The sequence below is a fragment of the Triticum dicoccoides genome, chromosome 1B, assembly GCF_002162155.2.
Source record: "Triticum dicoccoides isolate Atlit2015 ecotype Zavitan chromosome 1B, WEW_v2.0, whole genome shotgun sequence".
NCBI lineage: Eukaryota > Viridiplantae > Streptophyta > Magnoliopsida > Poales > Poaceae > Triticum > Triticum dicoccoides.
In genome coordinates this window covers 606,808,962-606,821,445 of record NC_041381.1, presented here as the reverse complement: position 1 = coordinate 606,821,445, position 12,484 = coordinate 606,808,962, and positions in this window count along the sequence as shown.

The window sequence follows — 12,484 nt, the reverse complement described above, 5'->3', positions numbered from 1 at the left end:
CTTGATTTGGCAACAAAAACTAGAATGATATAGACCATAAAGTGACCATGGTACATAGATATATGTTTGTTTCATGCTGTTATCCTGTCCACTTTACTACTGAACTCATTTACCAAAATGAGTTTCATATACAACATGGTAAACATGTGATGTGTCTGCTTGTTACTCTTTTAGAATGTGGACAAAATATTGGAGAACAGTACCGCGTTATCCAATGGTAAAGGAAGTAATGCAGATAAGGTTCAAGATAGTGAGACATCCCTGTTGGTCTCCAAGAAAGCTGATAAAACTATCTTGACGACAGTGAGGGAACCCAAAAGTCCTGTCTTGATGTAGTGTTTGAGTTACTGGCCACTACTGCTGGAACAAGCTCTTCGAACTCGCTGCCTAAATCAGTTCGTCTTCTTGAGTCAAAACTTCAAGTTGAAAGACATCGATCAGATGTGCTATGACAGGAAGCTGAAGGACTGAGGAAGTCCCTGCAGAATTCGGATGCATATTTTCTGGTGCAACAGCAAGTGCTGGAGGATTCAAGCGCCAAACAAGAGAAAGTTAATAAGCTTGCTAAGCATCTTGCCAGCATTATGGGTACCCAGGATATTGTTTCTTGAGATCTTCTGAAGTGGTTTCAGTTTTGGATTTGTTTTGCTGCAGCGTTTATTTGCGCTGGTCGCCAACTTTGACAACCAGTGCATATGATATGCTGCTTTGTTCCCTATATTTGCACTGGTGGCGAACTTTGATGCCCAGTGGATGTAATATGTGTAACAGCCGTGATAGCCTAGCATAAGTTGCTTGCTTATTTATTTCCTTGTTGTCTTGTTCATTTGTTTGCTTGTAGTCAGTGCAGTTCTTTTTAAAACTAGGCCACAATAACCATGGGCTAATATTTACTGTAGTGACACTGGGCCTCCTATGGGCCATAGAAACAGTGGGCCTTCTACGGGCCGTAGAAGCAGTAGGCCTTCTACGGGCCATAGAAACTATGGGCCTTCTACGGGCCGTAGAAACAATGGGCCTTCTACGGGCCGTATCATCAATGGGCCTTCTACGGGCCGTATCATCAATGGGCCTTCTACGGGCCGTATCATCAATGGGCCTTATACGGGTCGTATGACCATAACGGGCCATCGTTAATAGGCCGTATATGATGACGCTATGAAAACGGCCCAACGTATTAACGGACCACAAATGGGCCGATGTAACCACGGGCTGAATTTGGCCCACAAGCAGAAAATGACAGTAACGGGCCGTAATTAAACGAATGCTGGAAATGAGCCCAATAATAAATGGGCTCTGAGAAGGCCAAAAGATAACATTTGCTGGAAACGACCCAACTGAATAACGGGCCCTTAATGGGTATAAAGTGATATACTATTCATTACAGGCCAGTTTCACCACGGGCCGTTAATGGGTGTAAAGTGATACACTGTTCATTGCGGGCCAGTTTCACCACGGGCCGTTAATAGGCCAAGAGTTACATAGGGCCTCATATGGGCTGAAAGACATCATGGGCCATACATGGTCCAGAAGTGAAAACGGGATGGAATCATATTGGATGGCCCAAATGATGCTACTGGGCCTAATTCGGATAGGGCGTAACGGGCCTTGGGTTAGCGGGCTATAAATGGGCTATATGCGAACATGTCGTTAACAGGCTTTCCATGGGCCGGCCCGCCACCTTTTGACCAAGTCAAACATGCCGGCCTTTTCACAGGAATGGGCCTCTGTTGGGCTGTGCCATGTGTCGACGTATCATAGGCGCCTTCTGTCCAATGAGTGGATGACATCTATCCCAACGGTGCGCCGACACGTGTTTCCTCCACCCAATGCTGATTTTACACGTGAAAAAATCCCCATTGGTCGGGGCTGTTAACGGATTACCGGATCCAAAACCTAACCCGATAGCTTAACGGCGTTCCGTTACGGTGGATGCCACGTGTCAGTCACCCTTGACGAGAGCACTTCTGTGACGCACAATTTATCGTCATGGAAGTAGATACTTCCGTGATGATAATTTCGGTAATGTCATGGAACACTTCTACGACAACACATGTATGACTATCTTGATTCTGTCATAAATTTGTCATGGATGTACATGCATGACAAAAAACGCGACCTACTATGACAAACACGTATCATCACGGAAGTGTATTTTTTTGTAGTGCTAGTTCATCTCTTGTATCCAATCTTGTATCAAAACCACAAATTGGTACCTGTGGGTTGCTAGTAGTGTTGATTACTCCGTGTAGTTGATACTAATTAGTTTACTTGGTGGAAGATCATATATTCAGATCCTTTATGCATATTATTACCCCTCGTATTATGAACATGAATATGCTTTGTGAGTAGTTACGTTTGTTCCTGAGGACATGGGAGAAGTCTTGCTATTAGTAGTCATGTGAATTTGGTATTCGTTCGATATTTTGATGAGATGTGTGTTGTCTTTTCCTCTTGTGGTGTTATGTGAACGTCGACTACATGACACCTCACCATTATTAGGCCTAGAGGAAGGCATGGGGAAGTAATAAGTAGATGATGGGTTGCTAGAGTGATAGAAGCTTAAACCCTAGTTTATGCGTTGCTTCGTTAGGGGTTGTTATGGATCCATATGTCTAATCCTATGGTTAGGTTTACCTTAAAACTTATTTTTGTAGTTGTGGATGCTTGCAATAGGGTTTAATCATAAGTGGGATGCTTGCCCAAGTTAGGGAAGTACCCAAGTACCGGTCCACCCACATATCAAATTATCAAAGTACCGAACGCGAATCATTTGAGCGTGATGAAAACTAGCTTGACGATAATTCCCAATGTGTCCTCGGGAGCTCCTTTCTCATTATTAGAAATTGTCCAGGCTTATCCTTTGCTACAGAAAGGATTGGGTCACCTTGCTGCACTTTATTTACTTTATTTACTTGTTGCTCATTACTATTTATCTTATCACAAAACTATCTATTACCTATAATTTCAGTGCTTGCAGAGAAAACCTTACTGAAAACCGCTTATCATTTCCTTCTGCTCCTCGTTGGGTTCGACACTCTTACTTATCGAAAGGACTACGATAGATACCCTACACTTGTGGGTCATCAAGACTCTTTTCTGGCGCCGTTGCCGGGGAGTGTCGCACTTTTGGTGAGTGGAACTTGGTAAGGAAACATTTATATAGTGTGCTGAAATTTTCTGTTACTTGTCACTATGGAAACTAATCCTTTGAGGGGCTTGTTTGGGGTATCTTCACCTGAACCAGAAGAGCAAAGAGTTGCTCCTCAACCTACTGAACTTGATGAAAATATTTACTTTGAGATTCCTGCGGGTATGATAGAGAAACTGCTAGCTAATCCATTTGCAGGAGATGGAACATTGCATCCCGATTTACACCTTATCTTTGTGGATGAAGTTTGTGGATTATTTAAGCTTGCAGGTATTCCCGATGAAGTTGTCAAAAGGAAGGTCTTCCCTTTATCTTTGAAGGGAGATGCAATGACATGGTATAGGCTATGTGATGATACAAGATCTTGGAATTATAAGCAATTGAAGTTGGAATTTCACCAGAAGTTCTATCCTATGCATCTTGTTCATCGTGATCATAATTACATATATAATTTCTGGCCTCGTGAAGGAGAAAGCATCGCTCAAGATTTGGGGAGGCTTAAGTCAATGTTATATTCGTGCCCCAATCATGAGCTCTCTCAGGAAATGATTATTCAGAATTTCTATGCTTGGCTTTCTCTTGATAATCGCAACCTGCTCGATACTTCCTGTGCTGGTTCTTATATGCTAAAGACTATTGATTTCAAATGGGACTTATTGGAAAGAATTAAACGCAACTCTGAAGATTGGGGTTCCGATGATGGTAAGGAGTTAGGTATGACACCCAAGTTTGATTGTGTTAAATCTTTTATGGATACCAATGTTTTTCGTAGATTTAGCGCTAAGTATGGACTTGACTCTGAGATAGCAGCTACTTTTTGTGAATATTTTGCTACTCACGTTGATCTCCCTAAGGAGAAGTGGTTTAAATATAATCCTCCTGTTGAAGTGAAAGTAGTTGCACCTATTACAGTCGAAGAAAAGATTATTACCTATAGTGATCGTATTGTTCCTACTGCTTATGTTGAAAAACCTCCTTTTCCTGTTAGGATAAAGGACCATGCTAAAGCTTCGACTGTTGTTTGTAAGAGTAATACTAGGACTTATACACCTCCTGAGCAAATTAATGTTGAACCTAGTATTGCTATGGTTAAAGATCTCTTGGATGAGGACTTAGATGGGCATGTTATTTCTTTCTGTGGTGAGACTGCTAATATTGCTAGACCTGATACTAAGACACGTAGACCTGTCGTAGGCACGCCTGTTATTTCTGTTAAAATAGGAGATCATTGTTATCATGGCTTATGTGATATGGGTGCCAGTGCTAGTGCGATACCTTATGATCTTTATAAAGAAATTATGCACGACATTGCACCCATTGAATTAGAAGACATTGATGTTACTATTAAGCTTGCTAATAGGGATACCATTAAACCTATTAGGATTGTTAGAGATGTCGAAGTTTTGTGTGGGAAGGTTAAATACCCAGCTGATTTTCTTGTTCTTGCTTCCCCACAAGATGCCTTTTGTCCCGTTATTTTTGGTAGGCCCTTCTTGAATACTTCTAGTGCTAAGATTAATTGTGAAAGGAATACTGTCACTGTTGGCATATATGGTATGTCTCATGAGTTTAATTTTGCTAAGTTTAGTAGACAACCTCGTGAAAGGTAACCACCTAGTAAGGATGAGATTATTGGTCTTGCTTCCATTGCTGTTCCTCCAACTGATCCGTTAGAACAATATTTGCTAGACCATGAAAACGATATGCTTATGAAGGAAAGGGAATAAATAGATGAAGTGTTTCTTAAATAGGAACCCATGCTGAAACATAACCTTCCCGTTGAAATTCTTGGGGATCCCCCTCCACCCAAGGGTGATCCCGTGTTTGAACTCAAACCATTACCTGATAATATTAAGTATGCTTATCTTGATGAAAAAGAAATATATCCTGTTATTATTAGTGCTAACCTTTCAGAGAAAGAAGAAGAAAGATTATTGAAAACTCTAAAGAAGCACCGTGCAGCTATTGGATATACTCTGGATGACCTTAAGGGCGTTAGTCCCACATTATGTCAACACAAGATTTCAGTGGAGAAAGATGCCAAACCAGTTAGAGATCCTCAAAGATGATTAAATCCCAAGATGAAGGAAGTGGTAAGAAAGGAGATACTAAAGCTCCTTGAGGCAGGTATTATTTATCCCATTGCTGATAGTGAATGGGTAAGCCCTGTCCATTGTGCCCCTAAAAAGGGAGGTATTACCGTCGTTCCTAATGATAAAGATGAATTGATCCCGCAAAGAAATATAACAGGTTATAGGATGGTAATTGATTTCCGTAAGTTGAATAAAGCTACTAAGAAAGATCATCACCCTTTACCTTTTAATGATCAAATGCTAGAAAGGCTATCTAAACACACACATTTTTGCTTTCTAGATGGTTATTCTGGTTTCTCTCAGATACATGTGTCAGCGAAGGATCAATCTAAAACTACTTTTACTTGCCCTTTTGGTACTTTTGCTTATAGACGTATGCCTTTTGGTTTATGTAATGCACCTGCTACCTTTCAAAGATGCATGATGGCTATATTCTCTGATTTTTGTGAAAAGATTTGTGAGGTATTCATGGATGACTTCTCCGTCTATGGATCCTCCTTTGATGATTGTTTGAGCAATCTTGATCGAGTTTTGTAGAGATGCGAAGACACTAGTCTCGTCCTGAATTGGGAAAAGTGTCACTTTATGGTTAATGAAGGCATTGTCTTGGGGCACAAGATCTCCGAGAGAGGTATTGAAGTTGATAAAGCCAAAGTTGATGCTATTGAAAAGATGCCATGTCCCAAGGACATAAAAGGTATAAGAAGTTTCCTTGGTCATGCCTGTTTTTATAGGAGGTTCATTAAGGACTTTTCTAAAATCTCTAGGCCTCTGACTAATTTATTGCAAAAAGATATCCCTTTTGTCTTTGATGATGATTGTGTAGAAGCTTTTGAAACACTTAAGAAAGCTTTGATCACTGCACCTATTGTTCAGCCACCTGATTGGAATTTACCTTTTGAAATTATGTGCAATGCTAGTGATTATGTTGTAGGTGCTGTTCTTGGGCAATGAGTCGATAAGAAATTGAATGTTATCCAGTATGCTAGTAAGACTCTTGATACTGCCCAGAGAAATTATGCTACTACTGAAAAAGAGTTCTTAGCAGTTGTGTTTGCATGTGATAAGTTTAGACGTTATATTGTTGATTCCAAAGTTACTATTCACACTGATCATGCTGCTATTAAATATCTTATGGAAAAGAAAGATGCTAAGCCTAGACTTATTAGATGGGTTCTCTTGCTCCAAGAATTTGACTTGCATATTATTGATAGAAAAGGAGCTGAGAACCCCGTTGCAGGTAACTTGTCTAGGTTAGAGAATGTTCTTGATGACCCACTGCCTATTAATGATAGCTTTCCTGATGAACAATTAGCGGTTGTCAATGCTTCTCGTACTGCTCCTTGGTATGCTGATTATGCTAATTACATTGTTGCTAAATTTATACCGCCTAGTTTCACATACCAGCAAAAGAAAAAGTTCTTTTTGATTTAAGACATTACTTCTGGGATGATCCACACCTTTATAAAGAAGGAGTAGATGGTGTTATTAGATGTTGTGTTCCTGAGCATGAGCAGGAACAGATTCTACGTAAGTGTCACTCTGAATCTTATGGAGGACACCACGCTGGAGATAGAACTGCACACAAGGTACTACAATCTGGTTTTTATTAGCCTACTCTTTTCAAAGATGCTCGTAAGTTTGTCTTATCCTGTGATGAATGTCAAAGAATAGGTAACATTAGTAGACGACAAGAAATGCCTATGAATTACTCTCTTGTTATTGAACCGTTTGATGTTTGGGGCTTTGATTATATGGGACCTTTTCCTGCCTCTAATGGTTATACATAGATCTTAGTTGTTGTTGATTACATTACTAAGTGGGTAGAAGCTATTCCAACTAGTAGTGCTGATCATAACACTTCTATTAAAATGCTTAAAGAAGTTATTTTTCCGAGGTACCAATGGTATCCAATCTTGTATCAAAACCACAAATTGGTACATGTGGGTTGCTAGTAGTGTTGATTACTCCGTGTAGTTGATACTAATTTGTTTACTTGGTGGAAGATCATATGTTCAGATCCTTTATGCATATTATTACCCATCTTATTATGAACATGAATATGCTTTGTGAGTAGTTATGTTTGTTCCTGAGGACATGGGAGAAGTCTTGCTATTAGTAGTCATGTGAATTTGGTATTCATTCGATATTTTGATGAGATGTATGTTGTCTTTTCCTCTAGTGGTGTTATGTGAACGTCGACTACATGACACTTCACCATTATTTGGGCCTAGAGGAAGGCATGGGGAAGTAATAAGTAGATCATAGGTTGCTAGAGTGACATAAGCTTAAACCCTAGTTTATGCGTTGCTTCGTTAGGGGTTGTTATGGATCCATATGTCTAATGCTATGGTTAGGTTTACCTTAATACTTCTTTTTGTAGTTGCGGATGCTTGCAATAGGGGTTAATCATAAGTGGGATGCTTGTCCAAGTTAGGGCAGTACCCAAGTACCGGTCCACCCACATATCAAATTATCAAAGTACCGAACGTGAATCATTTAAGCGTGATGAAAACTAGCTTGACGATAATTCCCAATGTGTCCTCGGGAGCTCCTATCTCATTATTAGAAATTTTCCAGGCTTATCCTTTGCTACAAAAAGGATTGGGCCACCTTGCTGCACTTTATTTACTTTATTTACTTGTTGCTCGTTACTATTTATCTTATCACAAAACTATCTATTACCTATAATTTCAGTGCTTGCAGAGAAAACCTTACTGAAAACCGCTTATCATTTCCTTCTGCTCCTCATTGGGTTCGACACTCTTACTTATCGAAAGGACTATGATAGATCCCCTACACTTGTGGATCATCAGCGCGCTCTCCACCCTCGTGGTCGCCTTGTTGCATATCCGACTTCATCTCCAAGTCTCCTGGTTTGCTTCTTGTCCAAGAAAGATCATCACAAAAGTTTTATTCCGTTTGGACTCCGTTTGGTATTCCTTTTCTGCGAAACTCTAAAACAGGCAAAAAACAAAAACTGGCATCGGGCTCTAAGTTAATAGGTTAGTCCCAAAATAATATAAAATAGCATATAAATGCACTACTAGAATCAGCTTCTTTGCCGTCCACCATGGCAGACAGCAAAGGCATGGATCCTGGACGGCAAACTTCTTTGCCGTCTCCCAGCAGACGACAAACTGTCCGTCTGAACAGGTGACAGCAAAGGCCTTCTTTTCCGTCCGCTTCCTAGAAACGGACAGCAAAGGATTGTGTCATCCGCCATCTAAGGCCAGCAGACGGCAAAGACAACGGACGGAGCTATATGATGTATCCAACACATAGCTCCGTCCATGAGATAACAAACACAGTTTCATCCATACATCTTACACTAATATCACAATGTTCATCCAACACATTGTTCCATGCATCCATATAACAAGTTCCACATTATTCTTTGATACAAACGAAAAGAAGAACAGAGAAACAAGCACTCCATCCATGCAAGCTTCCATATAGTGAATTAAATCTGCAAAATGGGAAACAAGAAAGTTAGAAGAAGAAGAAGAAGAAAACTAGAAGAAGAAGAAGAAGAAGAAGAAGAAGAAGACTAGAAGAAGAAGAAGAAGTAGTAGTAGAACTTCTTCTTCTTCTTCTTTTCTTCCTCTTCCTTGATTTTCTTCATCTTATTATGTTATTTGTGGACAAAATGGGCTAAATTATGTCATAAATGGACTAAATAGGCTAAATAAGAAGAAAAATGCCATTTTTGAGCTAACGTAGCAAATTATGCCATTTTGACCTAACTAAGCTTATTGTGTCATTTTAGAGGACAACAAGCTAAATATATGACATTTATGAGGTTAGCACTTCTTGTTCTTCTTCTTCTTTTCTTCCTATTCCTTCTTTCCTTCCTCTTCCTTGATTTTATTCATCTTATTATGTCATTTGTTGACTAAATAGGCTAAATTATGTTATAAATGGACTAAGCAGGCTAAATAATAAGAAAAATACCGTTATCACGGAGGTGTAGGAATGGTCGGGGCTGCGCCAGTGGAAGACGGAGGTGAAGGACTGGTCGGGGTTCCGGCATTGGCAGACGCGGAAGGATTGGTCGAGGCTTGTTGGGAGCGAAACTGAACCAAAGATCATTTCCAATAATGTCTCATTAGCATGATGCAAACTGAAATGTGAATACTAGTAACTAAGGACCATTCAAATCAAACTCACCGTGGTCGCCGGAGCAATCTGGGGCATCAGCGGAGGGGCCTGACCGTTTTTCTCGCACATGGTCTGCACATTTGGTTCTCACGAGTCAGTCATATTAGTTAATAATGCGAACATTACATGCATGATTGGGATAATATGCACGAGAAACGTACCATGATGAGCTCGTATAGGGCCCGGTGAGACGCCTTCTTCCGGTTCCTCTCCTCCTCCAACAGCTTAGACGTTATCTCCTCCCCCTCCCTCTCCCTCTCCACCACCTCCCTTTTTGCCTCCTCCAAAAGCGCCTGGGTCTTCAATCTCTCTTTCTCAGCCGCTGCCTGCAACACATCACTCCTAGTTAGCATCGTAATCATCGACGGACGCCAACACAATGTAATGGAGGAAAGGTGAGAGAGTCTGTATAACTAACCGCGATGGCGAGCTCCGCGGGCCGTGCACGAGGCGTTATCTCCGGATCAGAGCTACTCAGGCACTTCTTGATCTGCGTGAGAGTCTTAGGACAACGTATCAGTCCATCACCAATTGCTTGAGAGCCATTGGACCTCCCACCACAAGATATCATCACCAGCTCTGTATCAAAAGGATCCTGGCTCGGGTCAAAGTCCTCCCCTTTCCTCGTCTTCCCCTCGTCTATGTACTTCACAAGCTTTTGGTGGGAGGATATGTTGGTGAAGCTCACTGGATGATCTAGGTCAGACTCCGTGAATGGCTTGGCCTTCTTGTCCGGGGCCATATGGGCCATGCCATAGAGGTCGAATAGACTTGGCACGGGCTTCTTGTGGTGGTGCGCCTGAGATAGAGGAACAAAATATTAGTTAAGGGCTCAAGCTAGCATGAAGAATGATATTGCTATGTAAATAGGTCATTTTGGAGCTAAGAAAGGTTATTATGTCATTTTCAAGGAAAATAAGCTAAGTTTAGGTCATTTTTGAGGTAATCAAGATTATTATGCCATCTTTGACCAAAGTATGCTAATTATGTCATTATTGAGCTATCCAAGGTAGTTATGCTATTTTTTTAGCTAACTATAACATATTTAGGCATTCTATAGAGCTATCTGAGGTTAGTATGCCATTTTAGAGATAATTATGTCATGAATGAACTAACTAAGATTAATTTAGGTTGTTATTGAGCTATCGAAGGTAGTTATGCTATTTTTTAACTAACTAAAGCATATTAAGTCATTTTATAGAGCTATCTAAAGGTTATTATGTCATTTTAGAGCTAAATATGTCATAAATGAACTATCCAAGGTAGTTATGCCTTTTTTAACTAACTAAGCATATTAAGTCATTTTGGAAAGGATAAATACTACCATGAAGAATGAAATTGCATGAATCATGTAGCAAACCACATACCCAGTTATCCCCGTACTCAAACAGGTTGGAGCTCCCTTGATGGTGTGGCACAACTTCCATTTGGTCGCGCTTATCCTTGGCCCTTTGGTGTTCCACTGGCCATTGGGGAGAGCACCACGCATCCACCCACGCCTCCCAACAGTCCATCTTATCCACACACCATCTCGGGGGCACCTAAGTGAGTCAAGAGAAATTTCAACGCTATGAATGAAATCAAGAAAACTAAGTTCAAGGCCTTAAGAATAGGTATAATTACCGCCAAGTACTTCTCCCTACTCAGAAACTTGCCGCGACACTTCTTGGCCCTCCTAATACCCTTCGAGGCATAGTAGTCTCGACGGCCTGCACCCGAGCCTTGTGCCGTAAGTTCTGAAGTAGGCGCTTGCACTCGGCTTCGACAACCATAGCCGCGGCCTCCTGTTCTCCCTATGAAACCCTGTAGAAGGTCTGCAATCAAAGAAGACAACAATGATTAGTACAATCACTAGCTAGGTAGTGTTCATTTTTAATTTTGTAAAGGAAAAATTACCCAAAACCGACAAAACACAATGTCGGCCATCGTCTCGCACGCGACACCGGCGACCATCTCCCCCGGAGGGGCTGGGGCAACAGAGTACAACTCCCAGCTCAGTGCTAGCTGTGGAACCAGACCCTCACCGGGCATCGTGACCCACCCAGGGAAGTGCTGCCGGCAAAGCGTGCCAAGGACCTGGTTGCGCCTGCGGACACCACGGTCATGGGGGTATACCCAGCCCCTGCAGTATGACAAGGCCAACACATTAGATATTAATTTGAAGGAACATGAAGGCAAAAGGTTAAAAAATAGTAAATGCACTTACTTCAACCCTTTAGGCGCAATCAACCACCTCTGGTCGGGGGTCGTCGGCACGGGCGGGAGCTTTGTACAGCCACGCCTGTAGACCTTCTTACCCTTCTCAACCAGCTCGTCGTCGCTGTAGCTATCATCTGAAAAGGTGTCCTCACTACCATCCTCCGAGACACTAGCCTCCGGAGTCTCATGGGAAGAAGACTGCAGGATCGGACTCTTCTGGGACGAAGATCCCATGACCGGAGTCTTCTGGGACGAAGACTCTGGGACCGGACTCATGTGGGGCGAAGGATCGGCGACCCGAGTCTGGTGGGGCGAAGGATCAGCGACCGGAGGCTCATGGACCGGAGTCCAAGACAGGTCCATGTCAGACGAAGCAGTCCTGTGGTTAGGTGAATCAGTTGAGGGTGGCGGCGAGGAAGGCGTAGCAGCCTTCCTACCTCTCCCGCTACCACGTTCACCTCTAACAGCCTTCTTCGTCCTCCCCCGACCTCTCCCAGCCGAAGAAGAAGCGCCCGCCGCAGTTGTCTGCATACTATCCAGTAGCGCTCTCCGGAGGGGCTGGGGTGGAATAATGGAACCACCCCTCCCAGTAGCGCTCGCAGGAGGCTCGGGGCGCTCTGTGCCCTTGCGCACCATCCTATCAACACCTGCAATGACAAAAAGTAAACAAAATTAGTACAACATAAAAAGGTCGGGTACTTGACATGAAATTAATAATATGTATATAATTTAAGTGTATCATCATCTTGAACATAATAAAAATACACCTGATCAACACAAATATATATGATGTTTTTGTATCATCATCATGTCCGGGGTCGATCGAGGTATCAGGGTGTCGGGGTCGGGGTGTGCTGTCAGGGTGTCGGGGGTCGGGGTT